This window comes from Macrosteles quadrilineatus, unplaced genomic scaffold (genome assembly GCF_028750875.1).
Source record: "Macrosteles quadrilineatus isolate MER2022 unplaced genomic scaffold, UCM_ALF_1.0 Scaffold_8__2_contigs__length_117827958, whole genome shotgun sequence".
Lineage (NCBI taxonomy): Eukaryota > Metazoa > Arthropoda > Insecta > Hemiptera > Cicadellidae > Macrosteles > Macrosteles quadrilineatus.
In genome coordinates this window covers 62,982,116-63,001,851 of record NW_026542601.1, presented here as the reverse complement: position 1 = coordinate 63,001,851, position 19,736 = coordinate 62,982,116, and the positions used below count along the sequence as shown (strand labels likewise).

At 42.7% G+C, this 19,736-nt stretch overlaps 1 protein-coding gene across 1 annotated transcript in view; it reads left to right on the top strand.

The window, feature by feature from the left end:
• The window catches only part of LOC128999764 (ubiquitin carboxyl-terminal hydrolase 22-like), a 53,831-nt gene that overhangs the window by 18,470 nt on the left and 15,625 nt on the right, over positions 1-19,736 (top strand). The window lies entirely within an intron of this gene.

The following is a 19,736-nucleotide window of genomic DNA, read 5'->3' as shown; positions in this document are numbered from 1 at the left end:
ACCGATTTGCTTTTTCATTTTGATGTCCCCAGAGGCCAAAAACACCATTCGTTCAAATTTTTATATATGTATGTATATATATATATATATATATATATATATGTGTCCGTGAACGCGATAACTTGAGTAATCTTTGTCCGATTTTGATGAAATTTGGTTTAAAGGTGTAAAGGGGGATAAACTTAAATGAGTTCGCGAACCAGCATGATCGTAGTGTGGGAACGGGGGTTTATGGGGGGTTTTATGGGGTAAAAATAGGTTTTTCTAATTTTTGACCCTAAAACACAAAATTTCACAATTTCTTTCTAAACCATTTTGTAGAGCTTAAAAAAACAAATAATTTAGTATATTGAAGCGTTATTATTTGCTTAATGAATACGGAGAAAATTCAAAAATATTGTAATTTTAAAATTCTCATGTTATTCTTATGGAGATAAGTCAACTGTTGTAGTTTGCTCGTTTATGAACACATTTTGATCAAATTTGGAAAATACATTGATTTCTTACTAAACTACAGTACCTATTAACATTTTACATAAAAAACACTTTTTATCCTCCCTGTTGCAGCAAACCTAAGTACTCATTAAACTAATTCTATTTAAATAGGGAATAAATGTGATATTTCTAAGGAGAAAATTAAGTGGAAATCCAATGAGGCAAATGGAAATTCGCTAAGCCTGCAGGTTTGCTGCGGCGGGTGTATTTTCCCTCAGTCTTGCAATATCTTTTATTTCCTTATATTTCCATATTATCATTGATCTACCATGGGGTGGTGGTATTCATTTATTTTGGATTCTCTTGATAATCATTTGGATCTTATTAGTTTTCCTAGGGTCCATCGTCCTTTTTACGTACAACTAGGTAATGCGAATTTCACTTTTTTTTATTTATTCACTATAACACTTGGATATTAAAACACACTTACTGAATTGCAAATTGAAAACTAAATTATGTAGAAATATTTGTATTTCTAATTTATGCAAAATTAGTCTATAGAAACAAGATTCACTATTAAGAGTCCTTGGAGGCTAGTGACCATCTTTGATAATTTTGAACAGTTGCTGAAGAGTTATTTATCGCCCAAAAATACTTGTTCAATCTCCAAAGTAGTTATAATTTAAATATCTAGTAAACTGTTAGATAAGAAATGTTCTTTGTAGTTTTGAATTGTTCTCCAAGGGAGTCGATGGAAGCTAACGGCCATCTTGTATTTGTCCGCCATGAGAGCAATGTTTTTTTTTGGTAATTTCAAACAGTCACTGAAGAGTTATTTACCATATGTTGTAAGGGTTCATAAAATTCGTCAATATTTATAATAAAACTAAACCCTTACTATGCAGAATCGCCTCGCCAATTCGCCGAAGTTCAAAAATGTAAACAAAACAAATTAGCATATGACACAAGTTCAGCAACAGCTGATCTTGTGGTTCGCCGCCGTACCACCGGGCCGCGCATCAGTCGCCCGCGCCTGCGCAGGAACCCCAGCCACAGCGCTGGATGTGCGCGGCGCTCGCAGAGACAGTGAGTCGGGGTCGGCGAGAGTCGACAGTCAGCAGGAAGCAGGAGCAGTGGCCTGAGCAATTAGGCAGAAGACGGACGCCCGACCCGACACTCTCGCTCACGCCAAGTAAGTGGACGACATTCGCCGTTGTTAATATCCTAGGGCGCCTAGGATAACTCGACCTCACTCGCTATCGTTTATTTCCTGTTAATTAATTACGCTATTTAAGTCAAACGTCCGCGGGAAGTTTCGTCTTAAATTTAATTGAATTATTAACAGAGATCGATTTATTTAAACCGGTGAATATCTTTATCGTTTTACTATAACATAGAGTGTTATCTGTTTTGTTAAAATAACTCTGTAAATATATAACGATCAGCTTTGATTTGTGGAATATCTTAATTTCGTTCGATACATAATAATTTATAGACCGTGAGTTCAAAGAAGTAACGGTCAGAACGAGATCCGCCCGGTTATAATTCCTTTCGGTTTTAATTGTGTTGTTTTATTTGTATTGTTTAAATCTATTCGAGTTCGATCGGTTTCGGTCACGCAAGGTGGCTTTTCATATTCGTGTGTTTTTGTTTGCTTTGTTTATCGCGTAGGTCCGTGAGAACACGGTGTTACCGGTACCTAAATATAATGTGTGGTGTTTAGTTTGTAGTCAATGTTGTTCGTAATTACTGTAGCAGCACTTCAGCTGTGAGGTATTTTATCTATGGGAATAAGAGTTAATTAATAGTGGATTTATTAGAGTGATTTTAATACTTTGTTGGCTTCTTTACTAACTAACACGCTTTAATTTGCTTGTACATATTTCAGAACTGTACTAACCATTGTAGCTATTCATTATCTTTTATACTAGAACCAGTGCACAGTAGTTATGTTCTATGTCGTTGCTTAGCCGCTATTAACTGTTAATGTTCTAGGTAGTTGCTTTACTATTCTTTACTATATTTAACACTTCATTATTAATTATTCATTTAGCCTTCCACTAATTATTGATGTGTTGAACAATATGCATTTAAATATCCTAACTTATGATACGACACTGCTACTAACACACTAACCTTAGAAATTGCTTCAAATCTTAGCATAACGCTTAACCTTTGCTTAACCTTTGACTATTAACGCTTAACTAAGGCTTTGGGGATTCGTATTGGCTTTGGGAATTTTAATTCACCGTGACGTTAGACAGTTAAGCCCCAACTTCTATTTCCACTCTTCACCATTTCCTTGATTCCTGGACTGTTGCTAATTGAGTGATCTGTGTGTTATATCGTATGTGTTGTGTGTGCAGCTAACTGCTTTGGTTAGCTGTAGTTTGCTAAGTAGCTTTTCTTCTTTCTCTATTACTTCGGGCACACCGGAAATAAGTTAGATTTAATTAGCACTTAAGCTCTTAGCTATAAGTCTCCTACTCTGTCACTTTATGACTATGAATGTTTGTTGCTTGCCACAAACTTTTCTTTCTTCTTTCTCTATTACTTCGGGCACACCGGAAATAAGTTAGTTATAAGTTAGCTTTAACCTATTCCGGAAAACCCAGAAATAAGTTATTTATAAGTTAGCTTTAATTACTTCGGGCACACCGGAAATAAGTTATTTATAAGTTAGACCTAAGCTATCCCGGAAAATCTGGGAATAAGTTAGTTTCTAGTTAGGCTTAATCTATTTGAAATAAGTCTTTGTGTGCTCAACCTGTCTCTGTGTGTGTGTGTGTCTCGTATGTTACTCTTTCTATAACGATCCTTCTCCGCCCTACTCTGTATGTTCGTTTGCACCTTTCCATATTCCTACTCTCTCACGGGGCTTTGAACTAGTCCACTCGCCCGAAACGCATTGTATTATTTTAAATAATAAAGACGCATCTAAACTAATTCTGCTCGGTCCGTGGCGCATGGACTTAGGGTAGTGAATTAAATAAATGAATAATTGTCACTCCACCGAGGAGGTTGTGAACAGAGTCGCGCACGAAGCTATAACTTCGAAACAAAATCTCGCCCTCCCTCTTTTATTCACTCGTTTCCTGGCAATGATGAGGCACGAATAAAGCCAAGAGGCAAAATATTCCCGCCTGAGCCAGGAAAACGACTTTAGGAGACAAAAGCGGGAAACTCGACCAAAATTGACCCCCGGAATAACCCAGCTCGGCTAGGCTATCAGGGGCGCGTAACGCCCCGACCCGACAAAGTAACGAAACACGCCCGGAAGCGGGTTACAAAATGGCGCCCGAACAGGGACTTATCGCATAATATATTGTTTGAAATAAAGAGAAAAATGACAGGCACAAATGAGAAAAACGACGGGGTAACGCACGCGACCGTGAGTACGCCCGAAACGACTACGGGTCCACTTACGACCTTGTTGACGCACACGACGCAAACACTTACCGCTGTTTCCGTACCTTCAATAGGACAACCCCTAACAACGTTTACGAGTACTGGCGCGATCCCAAAACAAAGAATGGAATCAGGGTGCGACTTGTCAGACCTTACAGCCACGCGAAAAGTAGGTTGGGTCTATTATCTTAAGAAAAAGGAATTAAAAGAGAAGATGAGCGAATACGGTCTAGACACTGAGGGTAACAGCGATACTCTCAGGAGCCGCTTTGTTGAATTCTTAAGACAATCCGCTCTGCCAGCGACAGAAGCCGGGGCGGAATTTAGTGAAGTTATACCTCCAAGCGGACGTGGGGGTGATAATTACTTTACTAGTTATAGTAACGACGACAGAAACGCGTCCAGCGACGAATCAGTCGTTGTAAGAGAAATGCTTGGCCTGCCGCCTGACGCGAGCGTGGACACGGTAAAACGAATGCTCTCAGTCATTTCCATGGCAAACAACGCCGCTCTTCCGCCAATGACATGTCATGAGGCCCAATACCCGTTGAATTTAAATACTAACACGGGTAGGTTTCCAGCACCGAATGTGCAAATGACTTCACGCCCTCAACATAATTACCAAACAAATAACGCACCTCTGCAGTATTCAAGGGAAACCAATTTCGCTAATCCGCTTTCCGCAGCAGCGATTTGTAACATCGCTAGAAAATGGAATCTCCACTACGACGGAGACCGTAACCCCGTATCTTTTCTAGAGCGCTTAGAAGAATTAAGACAGTGCTACGAGATAGCCCCCGCTGATATTTTGAAAGCTCTTCCTGAGCTGTTGCGTGGAAACGCACTTCTATGGTACAGAAATAATAAGGATTTCTGGCAAACTTTTGAGGACTTCAAAGAATCTTTTGAGGTACAATTCTTGCCCCCGGGGTACAAAAGAAATCTAGAAGACGAAATTCGCTCGCGAACTCAAGGCGAAAATGAACCATTTCGCAGCTTTGTTGTCGCACTGACGACTCTTATCCGACGATGTGGTGGCTATAGCTTAGATCAAACCCTTGATAGGTTATTCCTCAACATGCGACCCGAATATAAGCTGACACTAAGAAGAGACTCGTGTTCTAGCTTAGCCGACATGATTAAGGAAGCCGAAAGATACGAATCTTACATTAGAGATAGAAATCTCTACCGACCCCCACCGAACCCAGCACAAGCACTCGTACCAGAGACTGCTTACTACGCTAAAAATAGGTATCAGCGAAACGTGAGCGAAGTCACCGCTCCAGAGAGACAAAAATTTTCTCCGGTTAGGAAACAGACTCCCACAAACGTATTCCAAAGTAGAGTTAGGAACGTAGAGGACGATCCTCGACCCCAGAACGCACGCACTGGAGGGTTCAATAAACCCCCAGACATTCCAGTTCGTAAGGATTGGCAAAAGCCGGTTCCTAATGCTAGGAACAAGGATAAAGTTCCCACTTGTTGGAACTGCCGTGAAAACGGCCACCGGTTCAATGATTGTCCAAAGCCCAAAATAATAAAATGTTTTTATTGTCAAAAGGAGGGCATGCGAACAGTTAATTGCCCATGTAGGCAGGGAAACGCCGGGAGGGTCCCAGCAACGAGTGGACCGCTGGGGCCCACTTCGTCCAACAATCACCAGTCAAAGTAGACAAACCAACTCCAACGATAGAACCAATGGCGAGCTGTGGATATTCGAGCACGCGAGACAATAGGCCCTTTGTAAATATCAGAATTATGGGTGAAACCTTCAAGGCTCTTATAGATACAGGAGCTATGATTACTATAATTGGGGAAAAAGTAAAAGATCATCTCCAAAACGCCGGCATAGTACCCGAACAAATAAGTCAACTCTTGCAGTTGGCAAATGGAGTCCAAACGTCCGCCACGAAACGATATGATTTTACATTTGAATTTTCTTCTTCAGAATATGATTTATCAGCAGTGTACTTACCCAATTTAACGGTCGATGTAGCATTGGGCATGGATATGGTGAATAAACTGCATTTGATAAAATTTCTTATAAATCCTGAATATGGGTCAGGATTGAATGATTTAGACTCGCATCTTGACGCAATCGATGAGCAAAAACAGCTAGACTTTGAGGTGTGTTACAGGAACGGTTCCCTGAATAAAGTGGCTGACGCACTTTCTCGCAACGCACTCCCTGCAATCGACACTACTGAAATGAGTGAAGAGGTCGCTCAGATTAAAGAGATTTCCCCAACCTGTTTAATTAATACACAAGACCCAGAGGAACCGTCCGTATCTCACGAAGAACAGAAAGACTGGTACTTCCGCATTCTTGACAAGGTTCAGAAAAACCCAGAAAATTACGATAACTACAGATTAACTGAGGATGGCAAACTCCTTCGTAAAATGTCGACGCGAAATCGTAACAATAATTACGACCCTACCACAGAGTGGAAACTTTGTGTTCCACCAAACCTTCGTCCGATGGTATTGGAAGAAAACCACGATCGCCCTGAAGCAGGCCATCTTGGTATTAGGAAAACCTTGGCACGGGTAGCCGCAAGGTACTACTGGCCTGGTTGGCAATCAAGCGTCAAGTCACACGTCCGGAAATGTTTGTCCTGTCAAAAGTACAAGGTAGAACATCGCAAACCTGCAGGGAAAATGTATTTTCGACGACCTCAGGCTCCTTGGGTCACGGTAACCCTTGACTTGATCGGTCCGTTGCCGCGCTCGAAAAAAGGAAACAAATTCGCCCTAGTTATTCAGGATAACTTCTCAAAATGGGTAGAAGTCGCACCACTGAGATCAGCAACCGCTAAACAAGTAGTAACTCATTTCCGAGAACTGGTATTATTTCGGTATGGGGCACCAGATGTGATCATCTGTGACAATGGGACGCAATTCACCTCCAACCTTTTTCGCGATTTAGCAAAAGAATGGAGCATTCGCCTTCAGTTCACAGCACCGTACTCGCCTCAGGAAAACCCGACAGAACGAGCAAACCGAGTCTTAAAAACGATGATATCGCAGTTCGTGAAAGACGACCATCGCGCTTGGGACGAGAAGCTCCCCGAATTCCGTTTTGCTATAAATTCGGCGATCCACGACTCCACTAAATACTCTCCCGCAATGCTGAATCTGAACAGAGAAATAAAGATGCCGCGGGCACTTTATCGTGATACTCTGCAAGGCAGCAACGATCCAATCGAACCCCCACTTGAGGCAGTCATACTGGAGCGAAATGCTCGTATGCACGCGCTAATAGGGAAGGTAAAGGAGAATCTGGAGAAAGCGTACCAGAACCAAGCTCGATACTACAACCTCCGCCGCCGTGACAATCCGTTCAGAGTAGGCCAGAGGGTTTTAAAAAGAAATCACGTGCTTTCGTCCGCAGTAGACGCTGTTGCGGGCAAGCTAGCCGCGAAATATGAGGGTCCGTTCGTGATTTCCAACAGGGTTGGCGCAAACATCTTCATGTTAACAGACGAAAAGGGGAAGCCCGCGGGGCATGTCCATGTAAAGGATTTGAAGCTTTTTCACGACATATAAAGCACCTCACCTTACACTATTTCCACGCCAGCAGTAGGTTGTATAGAAGTAGGCTTACCCATCCCACTGCACCTTTGCTAAACCCCGCATGTGCTTTCTTGGGTTCCAGGGGCGGCCTCCTGCTTGCTTTCTAGATGTCCAGCACGATGTCAAACATAAGGGGGCATATTTTAGTCGCCGAGAGCCATTTCTCCTCGATTCTAAAGCAAGGATCACCGTTCAATGATATGGCTGTCAACGCCTACCTCCGCCTACTGGAAAGGAGGAGTCTTCTGGCCCCCGCTCCACCCACAATATGGTCATTTGATTCTTTCTTCTTGTTGGCGTGGCGACAAGGTGGACTCACTAGAGTCAAACGCTGGACTGGGGAGCAAAATATCCTGGACCGGGACGTCATATTGTTTCCCGTTCATTTAGAGGAAGAATTCCACTGGGTGTTGGCGGCAGCATTTCCTAAGATTTCGGAAATCCATGTATATGATTCCCTGCGACGATCACGCCCCAAACTGGCCAAGGAGATTCAATCATACCTAAGCGAGTATGCGACATTCCGGAAAAGTCCTACGATCAGCTGGACACTCGTCCCAAGCTCAGCCTGCCTCCAGCAAAGCCCCGACGGGAATGATTGTGGGGCCTTCGTCTGCTTCTTCGCAGAACAGCTATTGAAGAGGCAGCCAACTGACGACGTCGAATTCAACCCCAGGGAATACCGCAAAACTGTGACCACCGCCCTGAGAAGGACGATCATTATTAGGAATGAACCTCTCTTTCCACTGACCGACAGTCAGCTGGAAACCAGTCGCCCACGAAAACGGAGCTCTGAAATGATGGTTTCAAGTCCGAGGGGGGAAGAAGTGGTCGTGACGGCCTGGGATCCCGTACTAGAAGCCCTCAACGAGGCCATAGAGGAAGATTATGGTGGGACCCCGAGTCCATGTAGGGCCGTAAGACCCAGGGAAAACTACGACACCATAGAAGATATATCGTCACCGTCGTCACCTTGTTTGTCAATTCATCCTGTGGAGGATCTAGACATAGAAGAGGAAGTTCTTGAAGCCCCAGACGAGGTAACCTTGGAAGAGCCGCCTCATGAGGACTCTGCTCTCAGACCCCTACCTAAGAACCAAATCGAGCTTCCACCGAGATCTCCACGGAAACGTTCACCTTCACCCAACCGTCCTTTCCAACCACCACCTCCAGTGGTTACACAGCGGTACAGAAGATATCGCGCTAAACGGAAGCGAGTGTGGTTCCCTGACGGCAGTTTCGTGAGAGTGGACATTCGGAAACTACCTCCTCATCTGCGCTAGAGGACGCAGTAGTTTTGTTAATGCTCACCATATTGTTAATAGTCTTACTTCAGGGACCATTTATTTCAATGTTTTAACTTCATTATTCTTCCAATCGTGATTTTTGTTATTAATTTCTATACCGTGGGGATTCGCTAGTTCACTAAGTTTGTATGTGATCCCACATTGTACATATAATTGATCCGTCCATTTGAACTTATTGTGTTTGTTCCACTGTTTGTAGTTTTACCACTGCCTCTTATTATTGTTGTAGGCGGGGAACTTCGTTTGTAAATATTGAGCTTCGTGAAGAATCCGAATTTTGTCTTTCCAATGTTTTTTAAGGTCCTACCCCTGGATTATTGTTATCTTGTAGGGATCTATGCTTAAAAGTTCCTTAATGTGTGATATTGTTGTGTTCTAATGTGTGATATTGTTGTGTTTTAATGTGTGATATTGTTGTGTTTGTATTGTTTATCATTCTTCCATAAAATGTTTGATTGTTTGATAAATGGTTTGACTTCTTCTACCAGGTGTCACTATAGTTTCTATTGTTTTAATGACAAACTAAAGTAATAAAAAAAAACCCACATACATTCAAATAACTTACAAAAACTAAACATTGTTTTTAACGCAATGAATGGCTGGTAATATCAAGACAATGTACTATCCCGCTGAACCTTCTATTGAGCCCAAGAACAAGTATTTTTTCTTTTTGGTCATTTTCTTTTTACTTTGTCCGAAGTGGGGAGGGAGTGTAAGGGTTCATAAAATTCGTCAATATTTATAATAAAACTAAACCCTTACTATGCAGAATCGCCTCGCCAATTCGCCGAAGTTCAAAAATGTAAACAAAACAAATTAGCATATGACACAAGTTCAGCAACAGCTGATCTTGTGGTTCGCCGCCGTACCACCGGGCCGCGCATCAGTCGCCCGCGCCTGCGCAGGAACCCCAGCCACAGCGCTGGATGTGCGCGGCGCTCGCAGAGACAGTGAGTCGGGGTCGGCGAGAGTCGACAGTCAGCAGGAAGCAGGAGCAGTGGCCTGAGCAATTAGGCAGAAGACGGACGCCCGACCCGACACTCTCGCTCACGCCAAGTAAGTGGACGACATTCGCCGTTGTTAATATCCTTGGGCGCCTAGGATAACTCGACCTCACTCGCTATCGTTTATTTCCTGTTAATTAATTACGCTATTTAAGTCAAACGTCCGCGGGAAGTTTCGTCTTAAATTTAATTGAATTATTAACAGAGATCGATTTATTTAAACCGGTGAATATCTTTATCGTTTTACTATAACATAGAGTGTTATCTGTTTTGTTAAAATAACTCTGTAAATATATAACGATCAGCTTTGATTTGTGGAATATCTTAATTTCGTTCGATACATAATAATTTATAGACCGTGAGTTCAAAGAAGTAACGGTCAGAACGAGATCCGCCCGGTTATAATTCCTTTCTGTTTTAATTGTGTTGTTTTATTTGTATTGTTTAAATCTATTCGAGTTCGATCGGTTTCGGTCACGCAAGGTGGCTTTTCATATTCGTGTGTTTTTGTTTGCTTTGTTTATCGCGTAGGTCCGTGAGAACACGGTGTTACCGGTACCTAAATATAATGTGTGGTGTTTAGTTTGTAGTCAATGTTGTTCGTAATTACTGTAGCAGCACTTCAGCTGTGAGGTATTTTATCTATGGGAATAAGAGTTAATTAATAGTGGATTTATTAGAGTGATTTTAATACTTTGTTGGCTTCTTTACTAACTAACACGCTTTAATTTGCTTGTACATATTTCAGAACTGTACTAACCATTGTAGCTATTCATTATCTTTTATACTAGAACCAGTGCACAGTAGTTATGTTCTATGTCGTTGCTTAGCCGCTATTAACTGTTAATGTTCTAGGTAGTTGCTTTACTATTCTTTACTATATTTAACACTTCATTATTAATTATTCATTTAGCCTTCCACTAATTATTGATGTGTTGAACAATATGCATTTAAATATCCTAACTTATGATACGACACCGCTACTAACACACTAACCTTAGAAATTGCTTCAAATCTTAGCATAACGCTTAACCTTTGCTTAACCTTTGACTATTAACGCTTAACTAAGGCTTTGGGGATTCGTATTGGCTTTGGGAATTTTAATTCACCGTGACGTTAGACAGTTAAGCCCCAACTTCTATTTCCACTCTTCACCATTTCCTTGATTCCTGGACTGTTGCTAATTGAGTGATCTGTGTGTTATATCGTATGTGTTGTGTGTGCAGCTAACTGCTTTGGTTAGCTGTAGTTTGCTAAGTAGCTTTTCTTCTTTCTCTATTACTTCGGGCACACCGGAAATAAGTTAGATTTAATTAGCACTTAAGCTCTTAGCTATAAGTCTCCTACTCTGTCACTTTATGACTATGAATGTTTGTTGCTTGCCACAAACTTTTCTTTCTTCTTTCTCTATTACTTCGGGCACACCGGAAATAAGTTAGTTATAAGTTAGCTTTAACCTATTCCGGAAAACCCGGAAATAAGTTATTTATAAGTTAGCTTTAATTACTTCGGGCACACCGGAAATAAGTTATTTATAAGTTAGACCTAAGCTATCCCGGAAAATCTGGGAATAAGTTAGTTTCTAGTTAGGCTTAATCTATTTGAAATAAGTCTTTGTGTGCTCAACCTGTCTCTGTGTGTGTGTGTGTCTCGTATGTTACTCTTTCTATAACGATCCTTCTCCGCCCTACTCTGTATGTTCGTTTGCACCTTTCCATATTCCTACTCTCTCACGGGGCTTTGAACTAGTCCACTCGCCCGAAACGCATTGTATTATTTTAAATAATAAAGACGCATCTAAACTAATTCTGCTCGGTCCGTGGCGCATGGACTTAGGGTAGTGAATTAAATAAATGAATAATTGTCACTCCACCGAGGAGGTTGTGAACAGAGTCGCGCACGAAGCTATAACTTCGAAACAAAATCTCGCCCTCCCTCTTTTATTCACTCGTTTCCTGGCAATGATGAGGCACGAATAAAGCCAAGAGGCAAAATATTCCCGCCTGAGCCAGGAAAACGACTTTAGGAGACAAAAGCGGGAAACTCGACCAAAATTGACCCCCGGAATAACCCAGCTCGGCTAGGCTATCAGGGGCGCGTAACGCCCCGACCCGACAAAGTAACGAAACACGCCCGGAAGCGGGTTACAAAATGGCGCCCGAACAGGGACTTATCGCATAATATATTGTTTGAAATAAAGAGAAAAATGACAGGCACAAATGAGAAAAACGACGGGGTAACGCACGCGACCGTGAGTACGCCCGAAACGACTACGGGTCCACTTACGACCTTGTTGACGCACACGACGCAAACACTTACCGCTGTTTCCGTACCTTCAATAGGACAACCCCTAACAACGTTTACGAGTACCGGCGCGATCCCAAAACAAAGAATGGAATCAGGGTGCGACTTGTCAGACCTTACAGCCACGCGAAAAGTAGGTTGGGTCTATTATCTTAAGAAAAAGGAATTAAAAGAGAAGATGAGCGAATACGGTCTAGACACTGAGGGTAACAGCGATACTCTCAGGAGCCGCTTTGTTGAATTCTTAAGACAATCCGCTCTGCCAGCGACAGAAGCCGGGGCGGAATTTAGTGAAGTTATACCTCCAAGCGGACGTGGGGGTGATAATTACTTTACTAGTTATAGTAACGACGACAGAAACGCGTCCAGCGACGAATCAGTCGTTGTAAGAGAAATGCTTGGCCTGCCGCCTGACGCGAGCGTGGACACGGTAAAACGAATGCTCTCAGTCATTTCCATGGCAAACAACGCCGCTCTTCCGCCAATGACATGTCATGAGGCCCAATACCCGTTGAATTTAAATACTAACACGGGTAGGTTTCCAGCACCGAATGTGCAAATGACTTCACGCCCTCAACATAATTACCAAACAAATAACGCACCTCTGCAGTATTCAAGGGAAACCAATTTCGCTAATCCGCTTTCCGCAGCAGCGATTTGTAACATCGCTAGAAAATGGAATCTCCACTACGACGGAGACCGTAACCCCGTATCTTTTCTAGAGCGCTTAGAAGAATTAAGACAGTGCTACGAGATAGCCCCCGCTGATATTTTGAAAGCTCTTCCTGAGCTGTTGCGTGGAAACGCACTTCTATGGTACAGAAATAATAAGGATTTCTGGCAAACTTTTGAGGACTTCAAAGAATCTTTTGAGGTACAATTCTTGCCCCCGGGGTACAAAAGAAATCTAGAAGACGAAATTCGCTCGCGAACTCAAGGCGAAAATGAACCATTTCGCAGCTTTGTTGTCGCACTGACGACTCTTATCCGACGATGTGGTGGCTATAGCTTAGATCAAACCCTTGATAGGTTATTCCTCAACATGCGACCCGAATATAAGCTGACACTAAGAAGAGACTCGTGTTCTAGCTTAGCCGACATGATTAAGGAAGCCGAAAGATACGAATCTTACATTAGAGATAGAAATCTCTACCGACCCCCACCGAACCCAGCACAAGCACTCGTACCAGAGACTGCTTACTACGCTAAAAATAGGTATCAGCGAAACGTGAGCGAAGTCACCGCTCCAGAGAGACAAAAATTTTCTCCGGTTAGGAAACAGACTCCCACAAACGTATTCCAAAGTAGAGTTAGGAACGTAGAGGACGATCCTCGACCCCAGAACGCACGCACTGGAGGGTTCAATAAACCCCCAGACATTCCAGTTCGTAAGGATTGGCAAAAGCCGGTTCCTAATGCTAGGAACAAGGATAAAGTTCCCACTTGTTGGAACTGCCGTGAAAACGGCCACCGGTTCAATGATTGTCCAAAGCCCAAAATAATAAAATGTTTTTATTGTCAAAAGGAGGGCATGCGAACAGTTAATTGCCCATGTAGGCAGGGAAACGCCGGGAGGGTCCCAGCAACGAGTGGACCGCTGGGGCCCACTTCGTCCAACAATCACCAGTCAAAGTAGACAAACCAACTCCAACGATAGAACCAATGGCGAGCTGTGGATATTCGAGCACGCGAGACAATAGGCCCTTTGTAAATATCAGAATTATGGGTGAAACCTTCAAGGCTCTTATAGATACAGGAGCTATGATTACTATAATTGGGGAAAAAGTAAAAGATCATCTCCAAAACGCCGGCATAGTACCCGAACAAATAAGTCAACTCTTGCAGTTGGCAAATGGAGTCCAAACGTCCGCCACGAAACGATATGATTTTACATTTGAATTTTCTTCTTCAGAATATGATTTATCAGCAGTGTACTTACCCAATTTAACGGTCGATGTAGCATTGGGCATGGATATGGTGAATAAACTGCATTTGATAAAATTTCTTATAAATCCTGAATATGGGTCAGGATTGAATGATTTAGACTCGCATCTTGACGCAATCGATGAGCAAAAACAGCTAGACTTTGAGGTGTGTTACAGGAACGGTTCCCTGAATAAAGTGGCTGACGCACTTTCTCGCAACGCACTCCCTGCAATCGACACTACTGAAATGAGTGAAGAGGTCGCTCAGATTAAAGAGATTTCCCCAACCTGTTTAATTAATACACAAGACCCAGAGGAACCGTCCGTATCTCACGAAGAACAGAAAGACTGGTACTTCCGCATTCTTGACAAGGTTCAGAAAAACCCAGAAAATTACGATAACTACAGATTAACTGAGGATGGCAAACTCCTTCGTAAAATGTCGACGCGAAATCGTAACAATAATTACGACCCTACCACAGAGTGGAAACTTTGTGTTCCACCAAACCTTCGTCCGATGGTATTGGAAGAAAACCACGATCGCCCTGAAGCAGGCCATCTTGGTATTAGGAAAACCTTGGCACGGGTAGCCGCAAGGTACTACTGGCCTGGTTGGCAATCAAGCGTCAAGTCACACGTCCGGAAATGTTTGTCCTGTCAAAAGTACAAGGTAGAACATCGCAAACCTGCAGGGAAAATGTATTTTCGACGACCTCAGGCTCCTTGGGTCACGGTAACCCTTGACTTGATCGGTCCGTTGCCGCGCTCGAAAAAAGGAAACAAATTCGCCCTAGTTATTCAGGATAACTTCTCAAAATGGGTAGAAGTCGCACCACTGAGATCAGCAACCGCTAAACAAGTAGTAACTCATTTCCGAGAACTGGTATTATTTCGGTATGGGGCACCAGATGTGATCATCTGTGACAATGGGACGCAATTCACCTCCAACCTTTTTCGCGATTTAGCAAAAGAATGGAGCATTCGCCTTCAGTTCACAGCACCGTACTCGCCTCAGGAAAACCCGACAGAACGAGCAAACCGAGTCTTAAAAACGATGATATCGCAGTTCGTGAAAGACGACCATCGCGCTTGGGACGAGAAGCTCCCCGAATTCCGTTTTGCTATAAATTCGGCGATCCACGACTCCACTAAATACTCTCCCGCAATGCTGAATCTGAACAGAGAAATAAAGATGCCGCGGGCACTTTATCGTGATACTCTGCAAGGCAGCAAAGATCCAATCGAACCCCCACTTGAGGCAGTCATACTGGAGCGAAATGCTCGTATGCACGCGCTAATAGGGAAGGTAAAGGAGAATCTGGAGAAAGCGTACCAGAACCAAGCTCGATACTACAACCTCCGCCGCCGTGACAATCCGTTCAGAGTAGGCCAGAGGGTTTTAAAAAGAAATCACGTGCTTTCGTCCGCAGTAGACGCTGTTGCGGGCAAGCTAGCCGCGAAATATGAGGGTCCGTTCGTGATTTCCAACAGGGTTGGCGCAAACATCTTCATGTTAACAGACGAAAAGGGGAAGCCCGCGGGGCATGTCCATGTAAAGGATTTGAAGCTTTTTCACGACACATAAAGCACCTCACCTTACACTATTTCCACGCCAGCAGTAGGTTGTATAGAAGTAGGCTTACCCATCCCACTGCACCTTTGCTAAACCCCGCATGTGCTTTCTTGGGTTCCAGGGGCGGCCTCCTGCTTGCTTTCTAGATGTCCAGCACGATGTCAAACATAAGGGGGCATATTTTAGTCGCCGAGAGCCATTTCTCCTCGATTCTAAAGCAAGGATCACCGTTCAATGATATGGCTGTCAACGCCTACCTCCGCCTACTGGAAAGGAGGAGTCTTCTGGCCCCCGCTCCACCCACAATATGGTCATTTGATTCTTTCTTCTTGTTGGCGTGGCGACAAGGTGGACTCACTAGAGTCAAACGCTGGACTGGGGAGCAAAATATCCTGGACCGGGACGTCATATTGTTTCCCGTTCATTTAGAGGAAGAATTCCACTGGGTGTTGGCGGCAGCATTTCCTAAGATTTCGGAAATCCATGTATATGATTCCCTGCGACGATCACGCCCCAAACTGGCCAAGGAGATTCAATCATACCTAAGCGAGTATGCGACATTCCGGAAAAGTCCTACGATCAGCTGGACACTCGTCCCAAGCTCAGCCTGCCTCCAGCAAAGCCCCGACGGGAATGATTGTGGGGCCTTCGTCTGCTTCTTCGCAGAACAGCTATTGAAGAGGCAGCCAACTGACGACGTCGAATTTAACCCCAGGGAATACCGCAAAACTGTGACCACCGCCCTGAGAAGGACGATCATTATTAGGAATGAACCTCTCTTTCCACTGACCGACAGTCAGCTGGAAACCAGTCGCCCACGAAAACGGAGCTCTGAAATGATGGTTTCAAGTCCGAGGGGGGAAGAAGTGGTCGTGACGGCCTGGGATCCCGTACTAGAAGCCCTCAACGAGGCCATAGAGGAAGATTATGGTGGGACCCCGAGTCCATGTAGGGCCGTAAGACCCAGGGAAAACTACGACACCATAGAAGACATATCGTCACCGTCGTCACCTTGTTTGTCAATTCATCCTGTGGAGGATCTAGACATAGAAGAGGAAGTTCTTGAAGCCCCAGACGAGGTAACCTTGGAAGAGCCGCCTCATGAGGACTCTGCTCTCAGACCCCTAAGAACCAAATCGAGCTTCCACCGAGATCTCCACGGAAACGTTCACCTTCACCCAACCGTCCTTTCCAACCACCACCTCCAGTGGTTACACAGCGGTACAGAAGATATCGCGCTAAACGGAAGCGAGTGTGGTTCCCTGACGGCAGTTTCGTGAGAGTGGACATTCGGAAACTACCTCCTCATCTGCGCTAGAGGACGCAGTAGTTTTGTTAATGCTCACCATATTGTTAATAGTCTTACTTCAGGGACCATTTATTTCAATGTTTTAACTTCATTATTCTTCCAATCGTGATTTTTGTTATTAATTTCTATACCGTGGGGATTCGCTAGTTCACTAAGTTTGTATGTGATCCCACATTGTACATATAATTGATCCGTCCATTTGAACTTATTGTGTTTGTTCCACTGTGTTTGTTCCACTGTTTGTAGTTTTACCACTGCCTCTTATTATTGTTGTAGGCGGGGAACTTCGTTTGTAAATATTGAGCTTCGTGAAGAATCCGAATTTTGTCTTTCCAATGTTTTTTAAGGTCCTACCCCTGGATTATTGTTATCTTGTAGGGATCTATGCTTAAAAGTTCCTTAATGTGTGATATTGTTGTGTTCTAATGTGTGATATTGTTGTGTTTTAATGTGTGATATTGTTGTGTTTGTATTGTTTATCATTCTTCCATAAAATGTTTGATTGTTTGATAAATGGTTTGACTTCTTCTACCAGGTGTCACTATAGTTTCTATTGTTTTAATGACAAACTAAAGTAATAAAAAAAAACCCACATACATTCAAATAACTTACAAAAACTAAACATTGTTTTTAACGCAATGAATGGCTGGTAATATCAAGACAATGTACTATCCCGCTGAACCTTCTATTGAGCCCAAGAACAAGTATTTTTTCTTTTTGGTCATTTTCTTTTTACTTTGTCCGAAGTGGGGAGGGAGTGTAAGGGTTCATAAAATTCGTCAATATTTATAATAAAACTAAACCCTTACTATGCAGAATCGCCTCGCCAATTCGCCGAAGTTCAAAAATGTAAACAAAACAAATTAGCATATGACACAAGTTCAGCAACAGCTGATCTTGTGGTTCGCCGCCGTACCACCGGGCCGCGCATCAGTCGCCCGCGCCTGCGCAGGAACCCCAGCCACAGCGCTGGATGTGCGCGGCGCTCGCAGAGACAGTGAGTCGGGGTCGGCGAGAGTCGACAGTCAGCAGGAAGCAGGAGCAGTGGCCTGAGCAATTAGGCAGAAGACGGACGCCCGACCCGACACTCTCGCTCACGCCAAGTAAGTGGACGACATTCGCCGTTGTTAATATCCTAGGGCGCCTAGGATAACTCGACCTCACTCGCTATCGTTTATTTCCTGTTAATTAATTACGCTATTTAAGTCAAACGTCCGCGGGAAGTTTCGTCTTAAATTTAATTGAATTATTAACAGAGATCGATTTATTTAAACCGGTGAATATCTTTATCGTTTTACTATAACATAGAGTGTTATCTGTTTTGTTAAAATAACTCTGTAAATATATAACGATCAGCTTTGATTTGTGGAATATCTTAATTTCGTTCGATACATAATAATTTATAGACCGTGAGTTCAAAGAAGTAACGGTCAGAACGAGATCCGCCCGGTTATAATTCCTTTCTGTTTTAATTGTGTTGTTTTATTTGTATTGTTTAAATCTATTCGAGTTCGATCGGTTTCGGTCACGCAAGGTGGCTTTTCATATTCGTGTGTTTTTGTTTGCTTTGTTTATCGCGTAGGTCCGTGAGAACACGGTGTTACCGGTACCTAAATATAATGTGTGGTGTTTAGTTTGTAGTCAATGTTGTTCGTAATTACTGTAGCAGCACTTCAGCTGTGAGGTATTTTATCTATGGGAATAAGAGTTAATTAATAGTGGATTTATTAGAGTGATTTTAATACTTTGTTGGCTTCTTTACTAACTAACACGCTTTAATTTGCTTGTACATATTTCAGAACTGTACTAACCATTGTAGCTATTCATTATCTTTTATACTAGAACCAGTGCACAGTAGTTATGTTCTATGTCGTTGCTTAGCCGCTATTAACTGTTAATGTTCTAGGTAGTTGCTTTACTATTCTTTACTATATTTAACACTTCATTATTAATTATTCATTTAGCCTTCCACTAATTATTGATGTGTTGAACAATATGCATTTAAATATCCTAACTTATGATACGACACCGCTACTAACACACTAACCTTAGAAATTGCTTCAAATCTTAGCATAACGCTTAACCTTTGCTTAACCTTTGACTATTAACGCTTAACTAAGGCTTTGGGGATTCGTATTGGCTTTGGGAATTTTAATTCACCGTGACGTTAGACAGTTAAGCCCCAACTTCTATTTCCACTCTTCACCATTTCCTTGATTCCTGGACTGTTGCTAATTGAGTGATCTGTGTGTTATATCGTATGTGTTGTGTGTGCAGCTAACTGCTTTGGTTAGCTGTAGTTTGCTAAGTAGCTTTTCTTCTTTCTCTATTACTTCGGGCACACCGGAAATAAGTTAGATTTAATTAGCACTTAAGCTCTTAGCTATAAGTCTCCTACTCTGTCACTTTATGACTATGAATGTTTGTTGCTTGCCACAAACTTTTCTTTCTTCTTTCTCTATTACTTCGGGCACACCGGAAATAAGTTAGTTATAAGTTAGCTTTAACCTATTCCGGAAAACCCGGAAATAAGTTATTTATAAGTTAGCTTTAATTACTTCGGGCACACCGGAAATAAGTTATTTATAAGTTAGACCTAAGCTATCCCGGAAAATCTGGGAATAAGTTAGTTTCTAGTTAGGCTTAATCTATTTGAAATAAGTCTTTGTGTGCTCAACCTGTCTCTGTGTGTGTGTGTGTCTCGTATGTTACTCTTTCTATAACGATCCTTCTCCGCCCTACTCTGTATGTTCGTTTGCACCTTTCCATATTCCTACTCTCTCACGGGGCTTTGAACTAGTCCACTCGCCCGAAACGCATTGTATTATTTTAAATAATAAAGACGCATCTAAACTAATTCTGCTCGGTCCGTGGCGCATGGACTTAGGGTAGTGAATT